This window comes from Dipodomys spectabilis, unplaced genomic scaffold, assembly GCF_019054845.1.
Source record: "Dipodomys spectabilis isolate Male_0828 unplaced genomic scaffold, ASM1905484v1 ptg000327l, whole genome shotgun sequence".
In the NCBI taxonomy this organism is placed as follows: domain Eukaryota; kingdom Metazoa; phylum Chordata; class Mammalia; order Rodentia; family Heteromyidae; genus Dipodomys; species Dipodomys spectabilis.
The window spans coordinates 3447664-3474944 of NW_024871004.1; the positions used below are offsets into that span (position 1 = coordinate 3447664).

Sequence of the window (27281 nt, forward strand, 5' to 3'; positions counted from 1 at the left end):
TCTGTAGCTGTTTTGGATAACAGGTGTGTGAATTTACCATCTGGGTATGATGCAATAATATCTTTCATTGACATCTCACTGGCATAATTTTTTTGGCCATTTCACCATGCACCTGAAATGGCATATTCTGATGCAATCCGGTTGCATCATCCCAAATAACTTTGATGCAAATAGTTCCTTGACACAGATATTAGAGCAAATACATCAAAGTCAACTTCATCCCTGGGGCATCACTATCTGCGGTCCTGGAGGAAATTACACTACTTAGGATGAAGAAGGAGAATCTGCAAACATGTTTTCAAGTCATGTTTTACTCTGCATTCAAGGCCGCAGATGCAGAGCCCCAGGGAAGTTTTACCCATTCTTCCTGAGGATTCACAGAGGCTTTGATGAAAGGTGCACTACAGTGCACCTCTCTGTCAATAAAAAGACAGATAGACATGAATAAAAAGGTTTATGAATATATATATACTTGACAGCCAGAATTTCACCTAGGCAGGTGCGTCATGGATGGAGATGTAATGATTGCTGGGTTTTTCCCTCTTTACACTTTGGGAACAGATCGCAGTCAAAGTGATGATTCTGGAGATGGACAGAACAAGCCGTAAGTAACATCATTGTATTTCCATTTACTAATTTGTTCTCAGGATGGGCAATGGTAACTCCAAGTGCACACATGAATGCTCTCTGTCTTCTCTACCCTGACATCCCATCCTTTTGCTAGAGAAACACCTCAGTTTCATTATTTTATCTTGTATCTACTTTTGAGTGGTTTTCTGCCTACAAGTAAGAGAGAAATCTAGTTTCCATCCGAGTATATTCTTCTTTCTATGATGGTAAGCTCTTCGTGATATTTACTTCAGTTATATCTACCTTTTGATTTGTAGAACGTCCTCTTTGCTTGATTGATTATTGCTACTGTGTTTTCACACTCTATTTCCTTTTCTTTATGAATTTAATTTTAATATAAAGATGATTATAGAGAGGTTATAGTTATGTAAGTCAGGTAAGGAATACATTTCTTTTGGAACAATGTTACTCCTCGCCTTGTTTCCTCCCACTTCTTGATCTCCTGACTCCTCTTCTGCTCCAAGATGTAAAATTCATTTCCAAAGCAGTGTCTAGTAAGTATTACTTTTAAATTGGCACACCTTTTGTCTCACTGTTTCTACTTGATTATTTCATTCCTTTTAATAACTTGCAGAAGTTTTTACCATTTCCTATATTTTCTATAGCCATAGGTTTTTTTATTTTCTTTTATCATTATTATTTTATTTTCAATTTTTAAAAATTAAATTGAAAAGATGATATACAAAGGGGTTACATAATTAAGCTAGTGAGTATGTTTCTTTTTGAACAGTGTCACTCCCTCCCTCATTCTCCTTCAGTTTCTCCTATCCCGACTACTCTCACTGACAAAGGGTATAGTTTCTGCCATATTATCTAATGTGTATCATTGCTTAATTGTTTCACCTTTTGTCCCACCCTTTCTGTTTCCCATTCTCTTCCACACATTAGATAAGCTTATATGCAAAACAGAGGGTAGAGGAATAACAAACAGGACAAGAGGGGATTAAACCAAAGAAAAAGGGAAAGGAAAAAATGAAAAAAGAGGAAAAAAAAGAACAGAAAAGAGTACAATAAAAAATCACCTTGTTTCTAGTTCCTTCAGATGCAGTGCAGGTGCTTCAGCTAATTATCTGTTCTCTTTAATTATAGGAAAGGTTATGTTTTCCTTTTATTCCCCTTTTTCTATACCCATATGGTTTTCATTTTCATTTGTTCCAAGGAACAGTTTATTTCTTGAAATTTGCCTTGAAAACAATTCACTTTATCATGCATTAATCATGTAATTAAATTGAATACTCTTAATTATTATTTTACTACTTAATTTTGTTTAATGGATAATTCATGTAATTTTCTGGTTATATGCTTATTTTCCTTGTTAATTTCTTTTTTTTTGGGGGGGGGGGGTCCAGTCATGGTGCCTGAACTCTGGGCCAGGGCTCTGTCCTTCAGCTCTTCAGCTCAAGGCTAACACTCTACCACTTAAGCTACAGCACCACTTCTGGCTTTTTTCTTTTTGCATATGTGGTGCTGAGAAATCGAACCCAGGGCCTCATGCATGCAAGGCAAGCGCTCTACCACCGAGCCACGTTCCCAGCCCCTTCCTTGTTAATTTCTTTTTTTTTTTTTTTTAATTTAATTTTATTTTATTTGAGAACATACTGTACAGAGGGGTTACAATTACATGGGCAGGATAATGCATACATTTCTTACCAAGCATTGCAGCCTCCTCCTTTGTTTACCCTTCACCTCCCTTCCCGGCCTCCCCCCACCCTCCCAACCAATCGTACCCCCCCTCCCCCGCCCACCGACATTGTAAAGCTGGTTTTGACATGACATTTTGTACTTCTCAGGGCGCTGGTGGCTCACGCCTGTAATCCTAGCTACTCAGGAGGCTGAGATCTGAGGATCGCGGTTCAAAGCCAGCCCAGGCAGGAGAGACCGTGAGACTCCTATCTCCAATAAACCACCAGAAAACCGGAAGTGGTGCTGTAGCTCAAGTGGTAGAGCACTCGCTTTGAGCTGAAGAGCTGAGAGACAGCGCCCAGGCCCAGAGTTCAAGCCCCTTCCTTGTTAATTTCTATCCTTACTATATGTGTTTGTATTTATGCTCAATATACTTTCAACATTTTTAAAATCTGGATGGCTTTGTGTCCCATCCCATGATTGTTTGTTTGGAGAGAAGTTTTACTCAGAAGTTGAATGAGGTGTTCTGCTGGTGTATGTGAGGATCTTCTGATCAAGTGTGAAATTTAACTCTGCTGCCTCCCTGTTGATTTTGTCTGAAAGATCCATTGATAAAATCTTCAGCTACTATTATATTGAGGACTATCAAAGTCTGCTTAACATAGTTTAGTGATTGTATAATATGTAAATACACATTTTGAATTGCTACTTCATCTTGTAAATTTGATATCTTCATCATTACATTACAAAATGTCACTTCATTGCTTTGATTAAAGTCTATTGGATATGTTATAGACACTCCTACTTTCTTTTGTATTTCATTTGTATTTACTGACCTTTCTTATACTCACTGAGGGCCATTGATGGTGAAGGGAGTTTCTTGGCATCAACGTTTCCTTTGGCCTTGAGTTTTTATTCATTCAGCCAGTTTAGCTTTTACAGGTAGAATTTCATGCATTTACCTTTGCAGTCATTGTTGACAGGTCAGAGCTCCTTATTGCTATTATGTAATTTGTTCTCCATGTTAATTGAAGCTTCTTCCACTCTTTCTCTCCTTCAGTGGTTATGAAGGAAGTTCAATAGTAGTGTCTTTTGATTACTGGATTACGAGCTTTCATTTGCTGTTATATATTTTCTGGTAATCACTGGGCTGAAAATAGATGACAGGAAGCTATTTTGGAATAACAACTATCTGGGATGAGGAGGATGAAATAAAAAGAGAAAATAAACATACAAGCAATAGAGGGCTATGATCAAAGTCCATAAATGAATGTTCAGAAATGTCATAATGAAATCTTTTAATTTAATTTTAAATTAAATCTTTCATTTAATATATTAAGATGAAATGTTAAAGACAAACAGGAACTGCAACTGCATTATATTCCTCTTATCATTTGTAATAGTGGATATCCAATTTTATATTCTACAGTAATTACAAGATATAATTATATTAACAATTTTTCTCTCTGCATAAAAATTGTGTGTGTGATTTTGCTAGCACATTTACAATGTTAGAGTATTTTCAACAAGTTTTATAGCCCCTTTGCCTAGTAGGTTTTATACATTCTTGAACATTTTTATTACTCATCAATGGTTCAATCTTTTGGACAGAATGCTTTTCTGTTAACTATGTAAAAATAACTGTTTATTTTTGTATACAGTGGTTCCATAAACATTTAGCATTTCACATTTAAAAACTTCTTCAAACAGCTGTCTACCCCATTCTGATTTTCTCACAAAGTGGTCATGTTACATGGGCATTAAATTTGGTTGACAATAGAATAGTTTTTTTTTGTTGTTTTTTTTTTTGTTTTTTTTTTTTTTTGTGGAACAGGTGTGTGGGAGTATATTCTTTTAATTGTACTTGTCTGGGAATATCTTTACCCTTTTATCCTTGACTTCTAATGGATGTCTTTGCTGGCAACAGTAATCTTGGTACACAATTTATCCATTTTTGTCCCTAATATTTTAAAGAATGTCTGCCATGCTCTCCAGGATTCTATGGATTCTACTGAGGAGTCAGCCATTAGGAAAACAGAGAAATACCTATGTGTTATGAGTTCCATTTGTAGCTTCTGTACACGACTATGTGTTGTGGTCAAACATTTGATTAAGCTTTCATCTCTAGATATCTCATATTTCTATCATTGTCTACATTAGGAAATTTAAATTCTGCCATTGCTTCTTAGAACAAGCATTTAACTTTTTGTCATTCTCAACCATTTACTAAATCCTCAATACACTAATATTTTCTTTTTCAAAATAGTGTTGTCAGCTTTTGACCAATCATTTTCCACATGTCTTCATTCTTACTTTCAGGTTCCTCCTACATATGCATATGTTCAATTAGACTTTATTCAAGCTTACTATTTGTTTCTGTTTAGAAGACATCATTAACATGATAGGCTTCCAAATTGAAATTTCAAATATGTGTACACCATGTGTTAAACAAGTTAAGCCTCACATTTGAATTTCTTTCTTGCCTCCATTATTTCCTTTTAAAACAATATGTATTGATTCAATATTATTTCTTTAGAATGTGTGTGTACACATACTCACACCATTGCCCAGACATAACAGAGAGAGAGAGAGAGAGAGAGCAAAGTGTTGATTCTCTTTATTCCTCTGTAGTTTTTCTAGAATCTCAAAATAACAATATTGGGAAGGTAATAGAGATTACTGCATTTTACAATGGTGGCCTTGAATCTTTGGATTTCAATGTAAAGCTTACAATTCTTTCATTACTCTTCATGTTGGAGATTTCTTTCTCCATTATGATGTGCTTGCAGTTAGATTCATCCCGTTGGTTTTATTACATAAATAAGAATAAAATTCCTTCACCTGGTATTTGAGCTCTCTTCTGGCTGATATTGTAGGAAGAGCTGTTCAATATGTCAGGTCTGTTAGTTAGAGAAACTTAATATAGAATCTTCCTTAAATGACTATTGAAGATGTATTACTTAGCCCAGCCTGCCTTATAACCACATAAGATAAACTGGGTGACCAAAAACACACAATTTTTCACACAGTGGAGCTAGTTACTCTAATTATCTTCGCAAGAGAATAATTTGGTGTCTCATGAAAGACTATTCCATGTTTAATGGGCAACATTAGTGTTTGCTGTGGTGCATGTGATAATGGGGAATAAGCAAGCTCTCTCTTAAGTTTCTTAATCTTATGCATGACAAATTCCCTTCATGTCCTTAATCCCATAGACAACCATAAAAGACTATATTTGCATTCCATCATAGTTGGGATAATGCTTTAACATATTCATTGGCAGAGAAGCAAGTATTTAGTCCATCAAATTGATAAGTTTTAAATTTCTATGCTCATTATGCAGGTTTATCTTCAACACCTACCAGTTTGTTTTGGCCTTGGCTTTTGCTATTGAAGAGATCAATGAAAATCCTCATAATTTACATAACTTGATGCTAGGATTTAATATCTGTAATGCTCACATGGAAGCTTGGAAAACATTTAAAAATCCCTTCATGAGCCTTTTTGGGAAGGACAACCTTCCAAACTACTCCTGTGTGAGAGTGAGCAAGTCTATAGCAGTACTGACAGGACCATCAGGATTATTATCTGCCCAGATTGGTATATTGCTGAACCTGTACAGGTTTCCCCAGGTGAGAGTGGGAGGAGTGAAGGGATATAAAGAAGTATCTAATTTGGTGCCATTTCAGCTGTTAGAAGATAATTATAGGAAGATACTGGATTTATGAACCTATCAAATTTTGTGATATCAAAGAGTAAGTATTCAAAGTAATAAAGATCCACACTACCATTTTTAGGAAAGGGACTGGAAAAGTTAGAGCCACAAAGAGATTATTTGGACTTTTAAGCCTTGTCAATAATTTTCTTAAAAAATCAGGAAATGGAAAAATGACTTTAAAGTATAGCAATATGTTGAGATATGTCCTGATGGCTAACTGCAAACCTAGCTACTAAGGAGACATCTCTTATTAACCAAAAAAAGCAGGAAGTAATGTGTGGTTTGAGTGATAGAGAGGTAGCTTTGAGGGAGAAAGCCAAGGAAGTGCACGAGGCCTTGAGTTCATGCCCCTATAATAGTACACACACACACACACACACACACACACACACACACACACACACACTCACACACACACACACACACACGTGTGCGCATGCACGTAAGATATTATGTTGAATGATGTAACTCAGACTCACAAAGGGAAAGGGGCATGTGTTCTCTCATATGTGAAAGTTAAATCTAAAATATGAACATGTAATATAAAATAAATATAGGACACACACATATCCGTTTACAAATATATTTGATTAATCTGTAAACTATGGTACACATAGAGGTGGAATCCCATGGTATAACATTTCTGATCAACTAAGAGATATAAAACACTAACACTAGAACATTGAAGCATAACTTGTCTGGGGAGAGTTGTTAGAGGGATGTGCAAAGGGGCAGAGAAATATGGAGTAGATGGGTGGGAAATTACAACATATCACATATATGTATGTATATGTCTATATATAGATATTTAGATATATATACATATTCAGATGTGTGTGTGAAAATGGACCTAGAAAAGTCAAGGAATGGGTAGATTTGCTATAGATTGAATGAGTTGATGGAAATAGTGATAAAGATCAAGGAGCTTTGTAGGAACAAACTGAAATGTACAACTATTAAAAGCAATTTTTTAAACTAAGAAAAATCTATCTTCCACCTACTTCAAATGGTTATTTAATACATATCATAAGTGAGATCATAATGGATAGAAATCTTCTCATTCATGGAGCATCCAATTTTCATTCCTTTTAGCTTACATTTGGGCCTTTTGATCATGCTCTGAGTGACCATAAGAACTTTCCTGCTCTGTATCAGATGGCCTCAAAGGACACATCCATAGCCATTGCCCTGATCTCCTTACTCCTTCATTTCATCTGGAACTGGGTTGGACTATCGACCTCACAAGATGAGAATGGCTTGTGGATTCTTCCTGAATTGCAAGAAGAGATGGACAAGAATAGAATTTGTGTAGACTTTGAGCTAGCAATCCCAACCTCGGGCTTGGCATATGTTTTTAAGTCATGGCACTTTATAAACAGATTAATAAATCTTCAGCAAACGTCCTCATCATACATGGTGATAATGAAGCCTTACTAGATATGGTAAGATGTATTGAGCAATTTTTAGTAAAAGGAAAAGTTTGTATCATGAACTCACAGCTAGAGTTCACCATGAGGAGGTAATATTTTGTACTAGGTTCATTACATGTACCTCACATTTTTTCACACCATCATCCAGAGAATTTGGGATTCACAGATTTTGTCAAGGCAGTTAACCCTTTCAAATATCCAGAAGACTTTTTCCTAGCGAGACTATGGTTTCTGTCTTTTAATTGTTCAGATTCAGAGTCAGACTGTGTAACGTGGGAGAACTGTCCTCACGAAGCCTCCTTGGATTTGTTGCCTGGACACATTTTTGACACGACTGTCTGGAGACAGTTACCATATATACAATGCTGTGTATGCTGTGGCCCAGGCTCTCCATGAGCTGCTTCTTCATCAAACAGAAGCACAAACAGTGGGAAAGAGGGAAGGGGTAGTGACTTCCCCTGCACAGGTAAGGCCTTCTGTGTTAGATGACATACCCCATAGGCAATGTCACTTCCTAGATAGTTTTCATGCCATATAAAATTTAAGCATTTTAGGTATGTTTTCCAAAAAGCAACAAATAATATTTGTTTAAATGTCTGTGAAGTACTCTGGACGTATTTTTGTGCTCTTCAGGAAAAGCAGGCCATAACAAGGATCAAGTGAGTTCCATGTTTCATAAATTCTTTTAGTTACAAATAGCCTCAACATATTCATAGCAGATAGTTTTCCTTGTTTTTTATTGTCAAGATGATATACAGAGCGGTTACAGTTACACAAGTAAGATAGTAAGTACATTTCTTGTCAAACTTGTTACCCCTTCATTCATTTTTCTCTTACTTTCCCTACCCCTCTCCCTAAAATTGTACAGATCATTTCCAAAATATTGTCTTGTATATATTGCTGTTGCATTGGCCCCTCCCTTATAGCAGATGTTTTGAAAAGTATAAATGCACCTTGATTTTCCCTATGAGTTTCTTATGTAATAGCAAAGGATGACCTGCTGAAAAGAATTATCCACATTTTGCATGAGGGACCTAGTTTTATTCTACTTTAAATATTAAAATTTTACCAAGTTCATATTAGCAACATGCATAAAATTAGTGGTTGTAGGAAACACTGGCTAGACGACTGAGAGTCATCTTATTTGTGACTCTCTAGACTTGGTTTCTTTTGAAAAGATTGCATCTACCCCTTTGTTGAATGACCAAGATTTGGCAAAATTATTTTTATTCCTCCATAGATTTTCTTCTGGAATGCTTCATTAGGTGGATCTACTATTCTTTCATTCTACATCAAAATTTAAAGGCAATCAGGAACTTTTTTTCTTCAGGTTTTCTGTCTTAACTTGGGATGTACTTCACCATAAGATGATGTATGTCTTTTAGCTGCACTCTTTTCTGAAGAACATCCAGTTTCACAATGCTGCTGGAGATCAAGTGACTTTGGATGACAAAAGGAAATTGGAAGCAGACTATGACATTGTAAACATATGGAATTTCCCAGAAGGTCTTGAACTTGAGGTGAAAGTAGGAAAGTTTTCTCCATATGCTCATCAAATGTCTTTATCTGAAGATATGGTACACTGGGCCATAGGAAATACAGAGGTGGGTTGGGTTATTTGCAATGATTTTAAGGACATATAAGTAAGAAAATTTCAGCCTTAAAATGTATATCTGGTTGGATGACATATAAGAAAATTTCAGCCTTAAAATGTATATCTGGTTGGATGCCCGCCACCTATTCCTGTAATACTAGCTAACTAGGTGACTGAGATACAAATATTGTGGTTGGAAGGCAGTCTAAGCAGAATCTTCTCTGAGATGCTTATTTTCATTTAACCACCAAAAAAGCAGGGCTGGACACTAGTGACTCATGCCTGTAATCCTATCTACTCAGGAGAAAGATATCCTCAGGTCTAAGATTACGTATCTGTTGAAAGTCCAACTGGGCAGAAGAGTCTTTGAGACTCTTTTCTCAATTGACCATCAAAAACCTCAGATGGAACCTCAGGTCAAATGGTAGAGTGCTTATCTTCAGGAGAAAAAAGCCCTAGGAAAATGAACATGTACTTATATCAAACCCTGGGACTAGGACAAAAAAAAATAGACATTCACAGTCTCTAAATGGGGATTTAGAATAGTGTCATAAAATGCATATTTCTTTTTTTATTTTTTATTTTATTTTATTTTTTTTGTGAACATACTGTAGAGAGGGGTTACAATTACGTGGGCAGGATAATGTATACATTTCTAATCAAGCATTGCAGCCTCCTCCTTTGTTTACCCTTCACATCCCTTCCCAGCCTCTCCCCTACCTCCCCACCAAATCCACCCTCCTTCCCCCCCTCCCACACCAACGCTGTAAAGCTCGTTTTCGACATGACAACTTGTACTTCTCATTGTTGCAACAGGTCCACCTGTACCCTTAAACGACTTCTTTTTCCCATTCCCTTCCACAAGTTATACTGACATCAAATATAGTGAAAGCAGGGGTTATACTGTGGGGGAGGGACATAAAAAGCAACAAAGAGATAACTTTATAAATGCTTTAGAAATGCATGAAAGAAAAAAAAACATTAAAATGAATATCTAAGGGTTCATTTTCCTAACATCACATTATCTGACCTTTTCCGATCGACTCATACATATACTAGATATTGCAAATAAGGGAAACCATGGGACTTATGTTTCCTTGGGCCTGGCGTACTTCACTTAATTTTTTCCAAGTTTTTCCATTTCCTAACAAATGGGGCAATGTCATTCTTTCTGATGGAGGCATAGAATTCCATTGTGAATATGTACCATATTTTCTTGATCCATTCATCTACTGAGGGGGATCTGGGTTGGTTCCATATCTTTGCTATGGTAAATAATGCTGCAATAAACATAGTTGTGCTGGTAGCTTTAGTGTGGTCTTGTTTGTAAACATTTGGGTAAATGCCCAAAAGTGGGATTGCTGGGTCATAGGGGAGCTCTATGTGAAGTCTTTTGAGAAACCTCCATACTGCTTTCCAAAGTGGTTGAACAAGTTTACATTCCCACCAACAATGAAGTAAGGTTCCCTTCTGTCCACATCCCCTCAAGCATCTGTTGTTGATTTTTGCCATTCTAACTGGAGTGAGGTGGTATCTCAATGTTGTTTTGATTTGCATTTCTTGTATGGCTAGGGACGTTGAGCATTTCTTCATGTGTCTATTGGCCATCCTTCTTTCTTCTTCAGAGAAGTTTCTCTTTAAGTCATTAGCCCACTTATTTATTGGGCAGTTGTTTCTTTGAGGATTTGTTGTTGGGTGTTTTAATTTTTGATTTCCAAGTATATTTTATATATGAGAACCTTGTCTGTTGTATGGCTAGTGAAGATCTTCTCCCAATCCGTGGGCTTTCTATTGATCTGGCTAGCTATGTCCTTTGCCATGCAGAAGCTCTGCAACTTCATGCAATCCCATTTGTCCAACCTTTCTTTGATTTGTTGTGTTTCTGGGTCTCTATTCAGAAAATTTCGGCCTGAGCCAAGGAGACCTAGGGTTTCTCCTATTCCATCCTGTAATGTTTTCAGAGTGTCTGATTTGACTTCGTGGTTTTTGATGCATTTGCAGTTGATTCTGGTGCAGGGTGATATATAAGGATCTAGCTTTAGTTTTCTACAAGTAGTTAACCAATTTTGCCAGCACCATTAACTGAAGAGGTTTTCTTTCTTCCATTCTATTGTTTTAGCTCTCTTATCGAAGATTAGATGGCTATTGGTCTGTAGGTTCATTTCTGGGTTTTCATTTCTATTCCATTGGTCCTGAGGTCTGTTCTTATGCCAATACCAAGCTGTTTTGATTACTATGGCTTTATAGTAGAGTTTGAAATTTGGTATTGATATTCCTCCAGCAGTGTTCTTTCCGTTGAGGAGCGTTTTTGCTATTTGGGGTCTTTTATTGTTACATATGAATTTTTGGATTGCCTCTTCTACTTCCTTGAAGAGTGAGGTTGGAATTTTGATAGGTATCGCGTTGAATTTATAGGTAGCCTTGGAAATTATTGCCATTTTCACGATGTTAATCTTTCCAATTCAGGAGCATGGGAGGTTTTGCCATTTTCTAAATTCTGTTTTGATTTCCTTTTTCAAGATTTTAAAGTTTTCATCATGGCAATCCTTCACTTCTTTGGTTAAGTTAATTACTGTGTATTTTATTTTTTGTGGGGCTATTACAAATGGAGTTGCTTTCCTAATTTCACCCCACTTTTCTCATTGTTGGCATACAGAAAAGCCATTGATTTTGGGGGGTTAATTTTATACCCTGCTACTTTGCCAAAGTTTTGAATCAGCTTGAGTAATTTGGGAGTGGAGTCTATGGGATTATTTAAATATAAGATCATGTCATCTGCAAAGAGGGAGAAGTTTATTTTTTCTTTCCCTATTTGGATCCCTTTTATGTCTGCATATTGTCTTATTGCTGAATCTAGGCAATCTAATACTAGATTGAAGAGAAGTGGAGATAGTGGACCTCCTTTTCTTGTTCCTGAGTTTAGAGGAAATGGCTTTAGTTTTTCACCATTAAGTATAATACTGGCTGTAGGTGTGTCATAGACAGCCTTTATTGTATTGAGGAATGTTCCATTGATTCTTAATTTTTCCAAAACCTTCATCATAAAGGAGTGTTGGATCTTGTCTAATGCTTTTTCTGCATCTATTTAGATAACCATGTGGTTCTTATTCTTGCTCCTGTTTATGTGATGAATAATATTAATTGATTTGCTTATATTGAACCAGTTTTGCATCCCTGAAATGAATTCTGTTTGATCCAGGTGTATAATTTTTTGGATGAATTGTTGAAGTCGATTGGCCAAAATTTGTTGAGAAGTTTTGCATCAATGTTCATCAAAGAAATGGGTCCATAGTTCTCTTTCTTTGATGAGTCCCTGCCTGGTTTAGGGATGAGTGTGATGATGGCTTCATAGAAGGTGTTGGGTGGTGAACTTTCTCTTTCAATTTCATTGAAGAGTTGGAGGAGTATTGGTGTGAGCTCTGCTTTGAAGGCCTTGTAAAATTCCACTGTAAAACCATCTGGTCCTGGATTTTTCTTAGCTGGGAGGTCTCTTATTGCTGTTTCTATTTCAATGCTTGATATGGGCCTGTTAAGATGGTTTAACTCATCTTGGTTTAGTTTTGGCATGTCAATATTTGCTAGGAAAAGGTCCATTTCTGTCAAGTTCTCAAACTTATTAGCATAAAGTTTTGAGAAGTATTCCCTTATAATGTTCTGAATCTTGGTTGTTTCCGTGGTGATGTTTCCGTTCTCATCTCTGAGTTTATTTATTTGGGTTTATTCTCTTCTTTTTCTGATAAGATTCCCTAAGTGTCTGTCAATTTTGTTAATTTTTTCGAAGAAGCAACTCTTTGTTTTGTTGATTCTTTCTATATTTTTTTTTGCTTCTAATTCATTTAATTCTGATTTAATTTTAATTATTTCTTTCCGTCTACTGGATTGGGGTTTATCTTGCTGCTCTTTTTCAAGGAGGTTTAGATGTGTCATTAAATTCTTGGTTGTAGATCTTTCCAATTTGTTGATGTAGGAGCTCAGAGCTATAAACTTGCCTCTGAGTGCTGCCTTTGCTGTGTCCCAGAGGAGCTTGTAATTTATGTGTTCATTTTTGTTGAATAGCAGGAACATTTGAATTTCCTTTTTAATCCCTTTCATGACCCACTCGTGATTCAACAGTGTGTTGTTCAGCCTCCATGTGATACAGGACTTTCCTTAGTGGCGTTTGGTGTTGAGTTCTAATTTTATTTCCTTGTGGTTAGAGAGAATGCAAGGTACAACTTCAGTGTTTCTGAATTTATACAAGTTTGCTTTGTGGCCTAAAATGTGGTCTATTTTAGAAAATGTTCCATGTGCTGCTGAGAAAAATGTGTATTTTGATGCTGCTGGGTGAAAGATTCGGTAGATGTCAGTTAAATCTAGTTGATCTATGCAGTTGTTTAGATCTCTGGTTTCTCTGTTGAGTTTTTGCCGAGTTGATCTATCTAGTGGGGAGAGTGGTGTGTTAAAATCCCCAACAATTAATGTCTTTGGATCTATATGGAATTTGAGGGAAAGTAGTGTTTCTTGGATAAATTTGGGTGCTCCATTGTTTGGAGAATACATATTTAGAATTGTAATATCCTCCTGAAAGAGAGATGCCTTAATTAGTATGTAGCGACCGTCTGTATCTCTTTTCACGAATTTTAATTTGAAGTTCATTTTATCTGGTATTAGGATTGCAACTCCCGCCTGTTTTATGGGGGCCGTTGGCTTTGTAGATTTTGTTCCACACGTTGAAAATGTGTTTGTTTTTATGGGCTAGAATGTGACTCCTGAAGGCAACAGATAAAAGGGTCTTGTTTTTTAATCCAACTAGACAGTCTATGTCGCTTAATTGGAGAGTTAAGTCCGTTAACGTTAAGATATAAGACTGAGAGGTATTTGGGATTTCTGCCATGTTATCCACCTTCTTGGGGGCTGTGAAAACTGGGTTCTTCCTATGGTTATTGGATTCTCAGTTTGGGTACAGTTTCTTGGCCTTTATTGTTGTCTTGTTGGTTTTCTATGTGTAGGACATCTTTAAGAATCGTTTGTAGGGCTGATTTGGTGGAGATGTATTGTTTCAACTTTTCTTTGCTATGGAAGATTTTTAGTTGGACTTCAGTTATGAAGGAGAGTTTAGCTGGGTACAGTATTCTTGGTTGATACTTGTTTGTTTTTAGGGCATGGCATACATCATTCCAGGCTCTTGTTGCTTTGATTGTCTCTGTTGAGAAATCTGAGTTGATTCTAATTGGTTTCCCTTTATAGGTGATTAATCTTTTCTCCTTGACAGCTTTAAGGATCTTTTCCTTGGTCTGAGTTGGTCCTGTGTGGATTATAATTTGGCGGTGGCATGTCATATTCTCGTCTATTTGGGGTTCTAAAACCTTCTTTTATCTGAATAGGCCTATCTTTTTGCACCTTTGGGAAGTTCTCTGCTAGGATCCTGTTAAACAAATTTCCTAGACCATTAACTTCTGTTTCTAGGTACTCCTCTACACCCATTATCCTTAGATTATGCCTTCTGATGGTGTCTTCCAAGTTTTGGATAGATCTATCATATTTCTTGGACTTGTCTTGGATGGTTGTATGTTCTTTCTCTATAATATCTAGGCTGTCTTCAATTCCTGAGATTCGATCTTCTGCATGGTCTAACCTGCTGTCTAGACTTTCTACTTTGGTTTTTATCTCTTTTCCTTCTAATTGGTCAGTTTTGATGGCTTCAAATTCTTTGTTGAAGCTTTGATTTACATCTTGTATGACCTTCTTTACTTCCTTAATTTGGTGTTCAGTGTTTATTCTCAAATCACTGAGTTGATTGGTTATGGTTTCCTTGGACTCCCATTCCTTCTGTTGGGTTCCATTCAGCATTCCTTTTGTGGTCTCCCTGACTTCCTTCAGCTCTTTGTTAATGGATTCCATGAATGCCTTTAGTGATCTTTGTGTATTCTCTTCCTGCCCTCTCAATTCCTGTATTACTCTTTGATTAGTTTCCTCCCGTTTGTGCGATTCCTGTAGTTCTCTTTGAGTGTTCTCAGCCTGCTCACACCATTCCTGCCTTTCTCTTTGAGTATTCTCAAGCTGCTCATGCAAATCCTGTATCAGTTTTTGAGTAGCTTCCTCACGCTTAAGATATTCCTGTATAAACTTTTGGATTGCCTCCTCTCTCTCCCTCTCACACTCATACAGAATCCTTTGTATGATTTCAATCTTTTCATTTATCATGTTTGCCAGCAGTGTTTCTAGAGCTATTTGGGAACTCTCCTCTGGATTATTTATTATCTGTTCTGTCCCCTGATTATCAAGATTGGGAGTTGAGATACCCTGATTTGCCATTTTTCTTGTGTTTTTCCGGCTTTCTCTGCCCATTTGAGATGAAAATAGCACCAGTTTTGTGCTAGAACAATATCCTAAGGCAAGCATCAACCAAAGTCTGTATTTGCACAGTCAATAGCCTACAGATACAATCTAGTTCAACAAATACATCTATTCAACATCATCAACTATACGTTAATGGGCTACAAACCGCAAAGAAGAATTTGGAAAACCAGAAATTATTAGGGTTAGGGAGAGATGTGGGTAAAAAATAGGAATAGGGTGATGTGGGAAGGTACAGGGAGAGTTACGAAGAAAGAGAAAGGGAAAAGTTAAGAGACCAGAAAAAAATAGAAAAGTTTAAATTATAAATATTATGCAGAAGAGAAAACACACTATTCAGAGAAGAACGTGAATATAATGAGAGAAGGGGAGGGATATAAAGGAGATGTGAAAAACTTAAAAATAAAAATACCTCCAATATTATATATGTATAAAGAGGTAGTACTGCTATTAAGGAATTTAAGTCTCAGAGGTTTTGAATTGAGTAATAATTTGTGGATTAAGTGTGTACACAATGGAGGACAGGGTCTAATAGTCAACTACGGGATTATCTGAGGATGTGCAGGACAAGAATTAAGTCTTATAAAGAAGAATGAAAGATAGGAAAAGGTGAAAAGGATTTGAAAGGAAGAAAAGAGATCAGAAGTTCAGTATAGCTAAACAAAAAACAAAAAGATAATTTAAAAAGAAAAAAAAAGAGAAAGAAAACTAAAAAAAAAGAAAAACTCACATTCACGTACCTTAAAATAAAAATTATAAGAGGAAAAAAATGTTACTGGAAAACAATTTTTTTTCAAAAAAGGCAAAAATTAAAAATTAAAAAAAAAGTTAAAAAGAATTTTTTTATAAAAGGTACACAAAAAAGAAAAAAAAGTTCTTTGATTTTTTTGCGAGGGGTGGGCAAAATCCTGTATCTCCCTTGTGTCCATAACCAGCCTCTTGTTGGAGTCTCTGGTCTGCTTTTGGTCCTGTGGCTTGGTTGGTTTCTTAAGTCAGTTTGTTTGAACAGGCAGAAAAATGCTCTGCTTTACTCAGGATTTTGTGATCCTCCTCCCAGGCTAGTTCAATGGGAGGCAGATCTGCTTTGAGTATCACAAAAGAGGTGGATGCAGTGATGAGGCTAGGTTCTGGGTAGAGTTGAGGCCTTTCATAAAACAGTAGCTTTTCCCTGGGGCTAGTTTGTGAAAACCTCACAGAGCCCAGCCTGGAGCCATTCTCAGGGTTTCTGTTTACTGAATTTCAATTGATTGTTGAGGCTGCTAGAGGGAGGGGCAGCCTCTGGCTCTGATTACCCAGTGAAGAAAGCCACTCTTAGGGCTGGCGCCCGAGCTGGGTGACTTTTCCCTGGGTGGAGCTGAGTCTGGCAGGTCACAGCATTAAGTTCTTGTGACCTGCTAAATGACTCGTTTTATTCCAAGGCCTGAGTTGGAGCTAGCAGCTCCGTGGAGCTTTGTTGGTATCCAAGATGGAGATCTCTGGTACTGGGGGGGGGGGGGGTGGCCTTCCCTCCTCTGCTCCCTGAGAAGGAATGAGGATGTCAGGCTTCTACTCATGCTGAGTCTTGGTTCCTGGGTCGTCTCTGGTCTACGAACTGCAGGATGAAGATGTCCACTCTTTGTTGGTTCTTGCTGGTATTGAGTAGAATCCGCTCGCCCGCTGCGTCTGGCTCCTTCGTCCTGGATTCTCTGTGGCTCAGGTATGGCGCCTGCGATCACCACCGCCACCGCTGCCGCAGCTGCAGCGGCTCCTGGCAAGAACTCAGATGTGTCTCCTTGCCTGGATTTCCTCTCTCTGGCCTGACTCTCTGGCCTGTCATGACACACTTGGTGTGATTCTCTGGCTTAGGACTTTTCACTGGAACTGTAAAACTGCTTTCTATGTGAGAGCTTGTTTAGACTCCAGCTTCTCCTCCGCCATCTTCCCGGAACTCTCATAAAATGCATATTTCTTTACAAGTTTTTAACACTATGAAAAAGTACCCAAGGAATCACTTAGTGTGGCGAAAGGGTTATTTTTCTCCCTTCTGTGGAGGTTTCATTCAATGGTTAATTGGTTAAGCATCTTTGGTGAGAGGAGTCCTTCAATTAGGCTATGTGAGAAGATTCTCACTTCATGGGCACTGGAAAACTAAGACAATACTACGTGCATGGAGTTCACATATCCTATAAAGGGGAGGTCTGTGCCCTATCTTACAGCACACTTTTGAAGCTTCAAAGAGTATTCTTCCTTCTTGCACTTCACAATTTCACAGATGAGTAGGAGACAACATATAATAACATGACTTCAAGGAAGTTCCATAGGCCTGGACACTGGAACATACTTTCTCACCATTAAGCTCTACATTTAAAGGTCTCACACTTTTCAATAGTTCCACAGGCTATAGATCAAGGCTGTAACACATAGTACTTTTGTAATTATGTGATTTGCAATCTATAACAGCATTTAAATCATTTATGTGTATAGAAATAAAACACTTAATAATTCAATATTTTTTTCAAATTTTTTATTGTGTTTAAGTGGTTACATAATTTGCCAAATTGCATAGTATTGTGGGATAGTGATGCTCAGTTAAAGTCACAAACATGTTCTAACTTTCTTGGAACAAATTGTCTATCATGGTCTATAACATTTATGAGTTCTATGTGCTTTGCGATACAGTTATATCTTCCACATTGGAGGGTATGTACATTTCATTTGTTTTGCATAGCATCAGCTGTTCCCTCTTTCCCACTTGTTCTCTCCCTCCCATCACTGCCATTAAGTTGTTTAGTTCACTTTGGTTAATGTCCAGTGCAGCTGATTGATCCCTGTTACATGTTTTTTCCTGATTCCATCTAGTCTGTGTCATCTTCCTGGTTCTCCTCCAGTGTACACAAATATACCATACATGTGATCAGCAGCACGGGGTTATTTAGTAGTGATTCGCCCAGATGAGTGGAAGTCCTTTGATTCTTAAGTCCTGTTAATTTTGTCATATCACCTAACATTTTGTATTTAACAGCCACTTAATCAGGGAGACCACGTACCATTTGTTTCTTTGCTCTTCACTTACCTCGCTCAACATGATTTCTTCTAGCTCTATCCATTTCCCTGCAAATGCCATTATTTTGTCATTTCTAATGGCTGCATAATATTCCATTGCGTATACATACCACAAGTTTTGCATCCATTCATCTGTGGTGGGACATCTGGTTTGTTTCCATATCTTGGCTATTATGAACAGTGCTGCAATAAACGTGGACGTGCATGTGTCCTTGTATAGTGGTTCCTGTTGTTCGGGATAGATGCCTAGAAGTGGTATGACTCAGTCATAAGGGAGGTCAATATTTAGCTTTCTGAGGACCCTCCAGACTGCTTTCCAAAGTGGTTGTATAAGTGTGCAGTCCCACCAGCAGTGTAATAGGGTTTCCTCTTTCTCCACATCCCCTCCAGCGTTTGTCGTTGGCTGCCTTGAGGATGTGGGACATTCTGACTGGGGAAGGTGGCATCTCAGTGTTGTCTTTATTTGCATTTCCTTCACATCTAGCGATGGTGAACATTTCTTTGCCATTTTTATCTTTTCATCTGAGAAGTCTCACTTTAGTTCCCTTTCCCATTTAGTAATTGGTTTGTTAGGTTTGGAGGGAATTAGTTTCTTGAGTTCCCTGTATGTACTGCATATTAACCCCTTCTCTGATATATTGCGGGTAAATTTTTTTCCCCAATGAGATGGTTGCTTTTCTAGCTTGGTTGTTATAGCTTTAGCTGTGCAGAAGCTTTTTATTTGAAGGTAGTCCCATTTGGTGAGTCTCTTTCCAATTTGTTGTGACCCTGGGACTCTGTTCAGGAATTTCCTTCCTGTGCCTATAAGTTCAAGTGTCTCTCCTACTCTGTCCTGCAATAGTTTCAGAGATGCTGGTTTAATGTTAAGGTCTTTAATCCATCTTGATAGACTGGGTTCCAATATTAGTCTTCTGCATGTGGCCACCCAGTTTTCCCAGCACCAGTGGTTGAAGAGATTGTGTTTCTTCCATTGTATATCTTTGGCTACTTTGTCAAATATCAGCTGACTGGAGGCCTGTGGTTTTATTTTTGGATCTTCTATTCTATTCCTTTGCACTTCGAGTCTGTTTTTGTGCCAGTACCATGCTGTCTTTGTTATTATGGTTCTATAATAGAGCTTGAAGTTTGGCATGGATATCTCTTCCATGTTATCTTTATTCCCTAGAATTGTTTTGGCTATTCTAGGTCTTTTGTTGTTCCACATGGATTTTTGGACTATTTTCTATATTTTAGAGATGTATGTCATTAGGATTTTAATAGGAATTGCATTGAATTTGTATTTTAATTTTGGCAGTATTGCCATTTTCACTATATTAAGTCTGCCTATCCAAGAGCATGGAAGGTCTTTCCATTTCCTAGTGTCTTCTGTAATTTCTTTCTTTAACTTTTTATAGTTTTCATTAAATAGTTCTTTTACATCTTTGGCTAGGTTAGTTCCTAAATATTTCATTTTGGGGGAGGTTATTGTGAATGGGGTTGCTTCCTTTATTTCCCACTCTGCTTGTACATTGTCAGTGTACAGGAAGACAACTGATATTTGTGGGTTGATTTTGTATCCTGCTACTTTGGCAAAGTGATTTATGATTTCTAAGAGTTTGGGGATGGAGTTTTTGTGATCGTGAATCTATAGTATCATGTCATCTGCAAAAAGGGATAGTTTAACTTCTTTTCCTATGTGGATCCCTTTAGTGTCTCTTTCTTTCCTTATTGCCCTGGCTAAGGGTTCCAGGACTATATTGAAGAAGAGTAGAGACAAAGCATCCTTGCCTTTTTGCCTGATTTTAGGAGAATTGGTTGTAACTTTTCCCCATTAAGTATAATATTGGCTATTAGTCTGTAGTAAATGGCTTTTATTGTTTTAAGTAACGTTCCTTCTATTCCTATTTTCTCCAGAGCTTTTAGCATGAATGAATGTTGAATTTTATCAAAGGCCATTTCTGCATCTGTGGAGATAATCATGTGATTCTTGACGTTGGCTCTGTTGATGTGTTGGATTACATTTATTGACTTACCTATGTTAACCATCCCTGCATCTCTGGGATGAAGCCTACCTCTTTGTAGTGTATGATTTTTTAATGTTTTTCTGGATTCTATTAGCTAGAAATTTGTTAAGTATCTTTGCATCTGTTCATCAAGGAAATTGGCCAGTAATTCTCTTTTTTAGTTGGGTCTTTGCCTGATTTGGGGATGAGTGTGATATTGGTATCATAGAATGAGTTTGGGATAGCTCTCTCCTTCTCTATTTCTTTGAAGAGCTTGAGGAATATGGGTATTATTTCTTCTTTAAGGATCTTAAGGGTCTTTAAGAATTCTCTTGTGAATCCATCTGGTCCTGGGCTTTTCTCTGTTGGAAGACTTCTGATTGCTTCTTGTATCTTGTTGTAGGACATTGGCTTATTTAATTGATTAACTTCTTTGCTCAGTTTTGGCAACTTGTGTTTCTCTAAAAATGCACCCATTTCTGTCAGGTTTTCTTTCTTTAGAGAGTATAACTTTTGAAAGTAGTCAGTTAAAATTGTTTGGATATCTTGGGTATGTGTTGTGATTTTTCCCATGGCATCCCTAATCCTGTTAATATGGGTTTCTTCTCTTCTTTTTTTAAATTAATCTTGCCAGTGGTCCATCAATTTTGTTTATTTTTCAAAGAACCAGCTTTTTGTTTGGTTAATTTTGGCTATGACTTCGATTCTCTATTTCATTAATCTCCACTCTTAGTTTGGTTATCTGGCTCCATCTAGTAAATTTAGGTTTCATTTTTTCTTTATTTTTCTAGCTGTTTTAATTGCAACATGAGATTATTTACTTGGTCTGTCTCTATTTTCTTGATGTGGGCACTGAGGGCAATAAATTTGCCCCTCAGGACTGCTTTTGCTGTGTCCACAAGTTTCTTTGTGATGTGTTTTTCATTATCATTGAGTTGTAGGAATATTTAAATTTCATCTTTGATCTCTTCCGTTACCCAGGCATTGCTTAGAAATGTACTGTTCAATTTTCATGTATTTGAGTAATTTCTGCGGTATGCTTTGTTATTGAGAACTAGTTTGATTCCATTGTGGTCATATAGGATACAGGGGATTATGTTGATCCCCTTGTATTTGCTTAAGTTCCTTGCATGAACTTTGATATGGTCTATATTGGAGAAAGTTCCATGAGTTGCTGAGAAGAATGTGTACTCTGTTGTTTCAGGGTGAAATACTCGGTAGATGTCAGTTAGTTCCACATGAAGTATGGCCTCACTTAATTCGGTAGCTTCTTTGCCAATACTCTGGTTGGTAGACCTAAACTTTGGTGAGAGTAGGGCATTAAAGTCTCCTAGTATTGTCAGATTGGGATCTATTTTATTCTGTAAGTTTGAGAGTATTTGCCTAACATATTTGGGTGCACCAATGTTTGGGGAATGTAAGTTGATGATAGTAATATTCTCTTCTTGGATTGTTCCCTGTATTAGTATGTTGTGTCTGTCCTTGTCTTTGTGCATTGAATTCAATAAAAAGTTCATTTTGTCAGATATCAGGATTGCTACACCTGCTTTATTGATACACCTGCTTTCTTACTGGGGGCATTTGATTGGTAGATCCTTTTCAACCCTTCACACTGAGTTTGTTTGTATGTTTGGCTGAGAAGTGGGTCTCCTGAAGGCAACAGATGGATGGGTCATGTTTTCTGATCCAGTCTGCAGTTCTTTTTCTTTTGATTGGCGAATTAAGCCTGTTAATAGTAAGAGACAGTATAGAGAGATGCATTGTGGTCCCTGTCATTCCCTGTTTTCCTAAGTTTTTCTTCTTTCCTTTCCTCCTGTGTTTGCTCAGTTAGACGTCTATTACTGCCTGTCTGGGTACAGGTCCCTGTTCCCGGTTGCATCCTTCAGGTTGTGTTCCCCCTCTTAGTATTCTTTGTAATGCTGGCTTAATGTTTCTGTATTCATTTAGTTTTTCTTTGCTATTAAAAATTTTCAGTTCTCCATCGAATGTGAATGCTATCTTTGCCAGGTACATCAGTCTGGGTTGGCAGTTGTTTGTTCTCAGGGCTCCTATGGTACTTTCCCAGGCCTTTCTTGCATTCAGTGTTTGTGTGGAGAGATCTGCAGTGATTCTAATTTTTTCCCGTTGTAGTAGAACTCTTTCTTCATTTTTGCTGCATGCAAGATTGTTTCCTTATTATTCAGATCTATCATTTTTACTATAATGTGTCTAGAAGTGTTTCTCCTGCGATCTTGCTTGTTAGGTTTTCTATATGCTTCTGTCATGTAGGTAAAATGTTCTTTTTTGAGATGGGGAAATTTTCACTGATTATCTTGTTGAATAGCTGTTGCATTCCCTTGCTTTGATATTCCTCACCTTCGTCTACTCCAATTATACGAAGGTTAAATTTCTTGTCACTATCTGCCTACTCTTGAATTTCCCTTCGGCATAATTTATGTGATTTTTCCATATCTGTAAATTTTTGGTCCAGTTGGTATATTCTGTCTTCGGTATCTGACACTCTACATTTCATTTCGTTCTCTCTATTATCTGTGGCTTCCATTGTGGTTTGCATGGAGGAAATGGACTCATTTATGGATTCAATATTGGTTCTCAAAGTCCTAATCTCACCTCTTAATGAGGAGTGTACTGCTTCTATTTTGGCACTAATCTCACCTCTTAGCGAGGTGTGGTCTGCCTCTATTTTTGCTTGCATCTCCTGTTGGATATCCTGCATCTCTTTCAATATTTCGAACCTGTGCTCTTTCAATTTCTGGTCTATTTCTCACTTTATTTCTTGAGTCATTGCCTACAGCATCTCTTGGATGTAGCTTTTGTCTTCCATTCCTGTTTGCTCCCACTGGAGCTCTCCCCTGGGTGGCTGCTTGCTTTTGGAGATAGCTTGCTATCCTGGGTATTGATAAACCTTGTAATTTTTCTCTGTGATTTTGCAGGGATTCAGGGATTATTGGAGACTAATCTGAAATTTTGTTTTGATCAATAGGTGTTTGTCATTGCTTGCTTGCTGTTTCTGTGCTGGTAGAGAGAGTCTGTACCTGATCTCAGTTCTGTTAGGGGCCAACCTCCAGTTGTTGTTCTGAACCACATAGGGGTTCTCGGCTCTCTGCTGTAGATCACTGGCAGTTCCCACCTTTAGAAGTGTTGAACAGCCTAGACTGCTCCTGTTTGCTCCTACAGGTGCTCTTGTCGAGATCGGATGTGCTGGATGCACTCTTCCAGATGTTGGAGTCTGCTATGGGCTCCTGATATTTTTTTTTTTTTTTTGGCCGGTTGTGGGTTTGAACTCTGGGCCTGGGTGCTGTACCTCAGCTCTTCAGGTCAAGGCTGGAACCCTACCATTTGAGCCACAGCACCATTTCTGGCCCTTTCTGCTTATGTGGTGCTGAGTAATAGATCCACGGCCTCATGCACCCAAGACAAGCACTCTACTGCTGAGCCACCTTACCAGCCTAAGATCATGACTATTATCAGATGCTCGTGGCCTGTGTTGTCCAATTCCCAGCCTAGAATATATGGGTCAGGTTCTGGTGCGGATTGGGCTTCTCTTGTCCTGACCCCTCGGGTCTTTTGCTGTCACAGGCGTGCTTCCCCGGGGGTGCAGTTCCCTGTTTTTCTCCCCTCTGCTGAGGCATATGCTCAGTTTCTGAGTTCAGTTGGGAGGAATTGGTTGTGTTTCTCAGGCACTGGATTCCCAGGCGGGGTCCCATCCCTAGCCTGGGGCACGCCGGTTGGACTTGTGCTGTTGTGTATCCTGCCTAGGTTATGCAGCCTGGAATTCACAGTTCAAATTTCTTCCACTGTTGGGTGTCTGGACCCAGTGGCAATGTTCCTTGCTTGTGCATTTAAGGTCCCTTCCGGGGGCACTCTTGCTCTAGCCTGGCCAGCTGAGTGTGCTCCATGGGCTGGTGGAGCTCTCGAAAAGTTCCCATTTTTAGTGGGTCCTGTGGTCCAGATGTTGGGATAGGGAGGCTGGGTAGGGGTCTAGGGATTCCCACCAGCTGTGGTCTCCCTTGAGGTATACACTGTCCCCTGTAGGGTACTCACCCTGGAGCTAGTAGCTGTTTCTGTGTGATGTAGGTCATTGGTTGTTGTTGCAATCAGAGTTCAGTTGAGGTGGTTGTGGGCTGGGATGGGCGGTGGTCACTCTGCATGTTTCTCTTCTGTCTCTGACTCAGTTGATGCTGTTCGGGTCTACGCCGTAGGGTGGGCAGCCTCTGCCCAAGAGGTAAGGGAGGGGCCTCCGTGCACTGAGCACTGGGGTTTGTCTCTGTGCTCTCTGGATCAGCACTGGTTCCTTGCAGTTCTTCTGCTCTGGTGTTCTGTGGGTGTACCGTGTAGCACTGGGGTTCCTGGAGTCGTGCAGAGTGGATTTGGTGGAATGGAACCTCTCTGCTCAGATATACAGTGAGGGGTGTGGGTGGGATTTTTATGCAAGCTCCTGGCTCAGAGGTTTCTCTGTTCATAGCAATCAGCAGGTCCAACATCGGTACCTCAGGTGGCTTCTGTGTGGGTGACCTGCAGACAAACCCCTGTGTCTCTAGAACTCTGTCAGCCCCCACTGGGCTGGGCTGGCAGCGGCTTCACGCGCTGCAGTGTGGCCAGTAAAGATTGGGGGAGGGGTCTTCGCTTTTCTCTTGTCTAAAATTCTTCTTTTTCTCTCTTATTTTGTTTTTTTCCTCCTTCTGTTTTTCTCTGGATGTTTGTCTTTTTGTTGTTGCCGGTCTCTTGGGGAGATTAAGTGATGGAACGTGAACCCTCTTTTTGGTTGGGGAGAGCTGTGGTGTTTCCCTACTGCCCAGTCGCCATCTTAGTCCCCCCTCTAGCTTCAATTCTAATAATTCAATATTTTAAAACTATGGATTGTTGGAGCATTATGTAAAGTCTAAACAATTACGACACATATGTGCTTGTCCTCAGCCTATTCACTCTGCCTGCAGTGAGGGTTGTGGTCCTGGATACAGGAAATCCCCTCAGGAAGAAAAGGCAGCCTGTTGCTCTTATTGCACACCGTGCTCAGCGAATGAGATTGCTAATGGGACAGGTAAGTTCATGCCATAGTGAGAAATTCAGTTTCTTTGCTGGTATCCCCAATCCATGCAAGCCAATGCAAAAGTTGTATATTATGATTACAGAATCAAATTTTTCCTTCCTTCACTTAATCATCTAATTGTGACACTGGTTGATTCTTCTTCTTGAAAAAAACATCATGGGCTCTGATTTATGTATAAGATTAATTTTTTTCTGGTCTATTGTATATATGTTTATTCAAATACTTAGTAATGTAAGCTTAACTTCTGTCATAGTAAGTGCAAATCTTTTTAAGCACGAGGTCCCCATCTTCTTCAAAATTACCTTCAGACTACACAGAAAACACAGATCTTGTACATCTTTATTTCCTAGATCTTAGAACCGTTCTTGCAATGGAGAAAATACTCTGGGTTTGGTTTGGTGTAAGAAGCAAGCAAAAGTGTTGTGCATAGCATGACTTTATAGTTTCAAATAGAGATTTCTCCATCCCCTATAGGTGAGTAGAAGAGACAAATATAACAACTTCAAGGAAGGGTCACAGTTGTCCAATTTATATTGTACAGAGAATATAGAGGAAGTTGCGAAGTTTTACTACCCACAATTTTGAATAAGGGGTTTGACTTGTGCACACATGTCTGAGAATTAAGGCAGCATGAAGAGGCACAGAAAATTATTCATATGATATTAGAAATGGCAAGAAACAATATTTGTGATTGTCATTACAAGCAAAAGAATTTCAATCAGACTAAAATATGAGAATATGGGAATGAGTGTGGGAACATGATGAAGACATAAAAATAAAAGTGAACATGTCTGGTAATACTTGGTAATATTTACTTTATGCTACTAAGTATTCACGTGTCAGTATTATCTCTAGACAGGGACTTTCTAATTTCCTTTTAAGTATTGGAAATGGATAAATGTTTATTTGAATTCTTCACTAGATATGGAGCAGTGTATGAAGTGTCCAGATCATCAGTATGCCAATACAGAGAGAAACCAGTGCCTCCCAACAGCTGCAAGATTCTTGACTTATGAAGAACCCTTAGGAATGGCCTTGGACTGCATGGCTCTTTTTTGATCTACACTCACAACAATTGTTCTTGGGGTCTTTGTGAAACACAAGAACACTCCCATAGTCAAGGCTAATAATCAAGCTCTCAGCTACATCCTACTCATCTCCCTCATCTTCTGCTTCCTCTGTTCCTTGCTCTTCATTGGCCGTCCCAACAACAGCACCTGCATTCTACAACAGACCACATTTGGAGTTGTGTTCACTGTAGCTGTTTCTGCTGTCTTGGCCAAAACTGTAACTGTGGTTCTGGCCTTCAAGGTCACTTCTCCAGGGAGAAGGATGAGGTGGCTTCTGCTATCGGGAGCTCCTAACTTCATCATCCTCATCTGCACCCTGATCCAGGTGACTCTCTGTGGAATCTGGCTGGGAACCTCTCCTCCCTTCATTGACACAGATGCACACTCTGAACATGGCCACCTCATCATCCTGTGTAACAAGGGCTCCCTCACTGCTTTCTACTGTGTACTGGGATACCTGGGTTTCCTGGCTCTGGTCAGCTTCACTTTGGCTTTCCTGGCCAGGAACCTGCCTAATACGTTCAATGAGGCCAAGTTCCTGACCTTCAGCATGCTGTTGTTCTGCATTGTCTGGCTCACTTTTCTGCCTGTCTACCACAGTGCCAAGAGGTAGGTCATGGTGGCTGTAGAGATCTTCTCCATCTTGGTGTCTAGTGCAGGGCTACTGGGGTGTATCTTTGCCCCCAAGTGCTACATTATCTTGTTAAGACCAGATAGAAATTTTCTGCTTGGCTTCCGTGACAGAAGTCATCCCGGGAGAAATACACCCTCTTAAGGTGAAACTTACATGTTAGGTCAAATATATT

General features: G+C 38.6%; 1 pseudogene; it reads left to right on the top strand.

The window, feature by feature from the left end:
- Window positions 1-506: 506 nt before the first annotated feature.
- LOC122128266 lies at window positions 507-27250 on the top strand (annotated as a pseudogene).
- The last annotated feature ends 31 nt before the right edge of the window (window positions 27251-27281 follow it).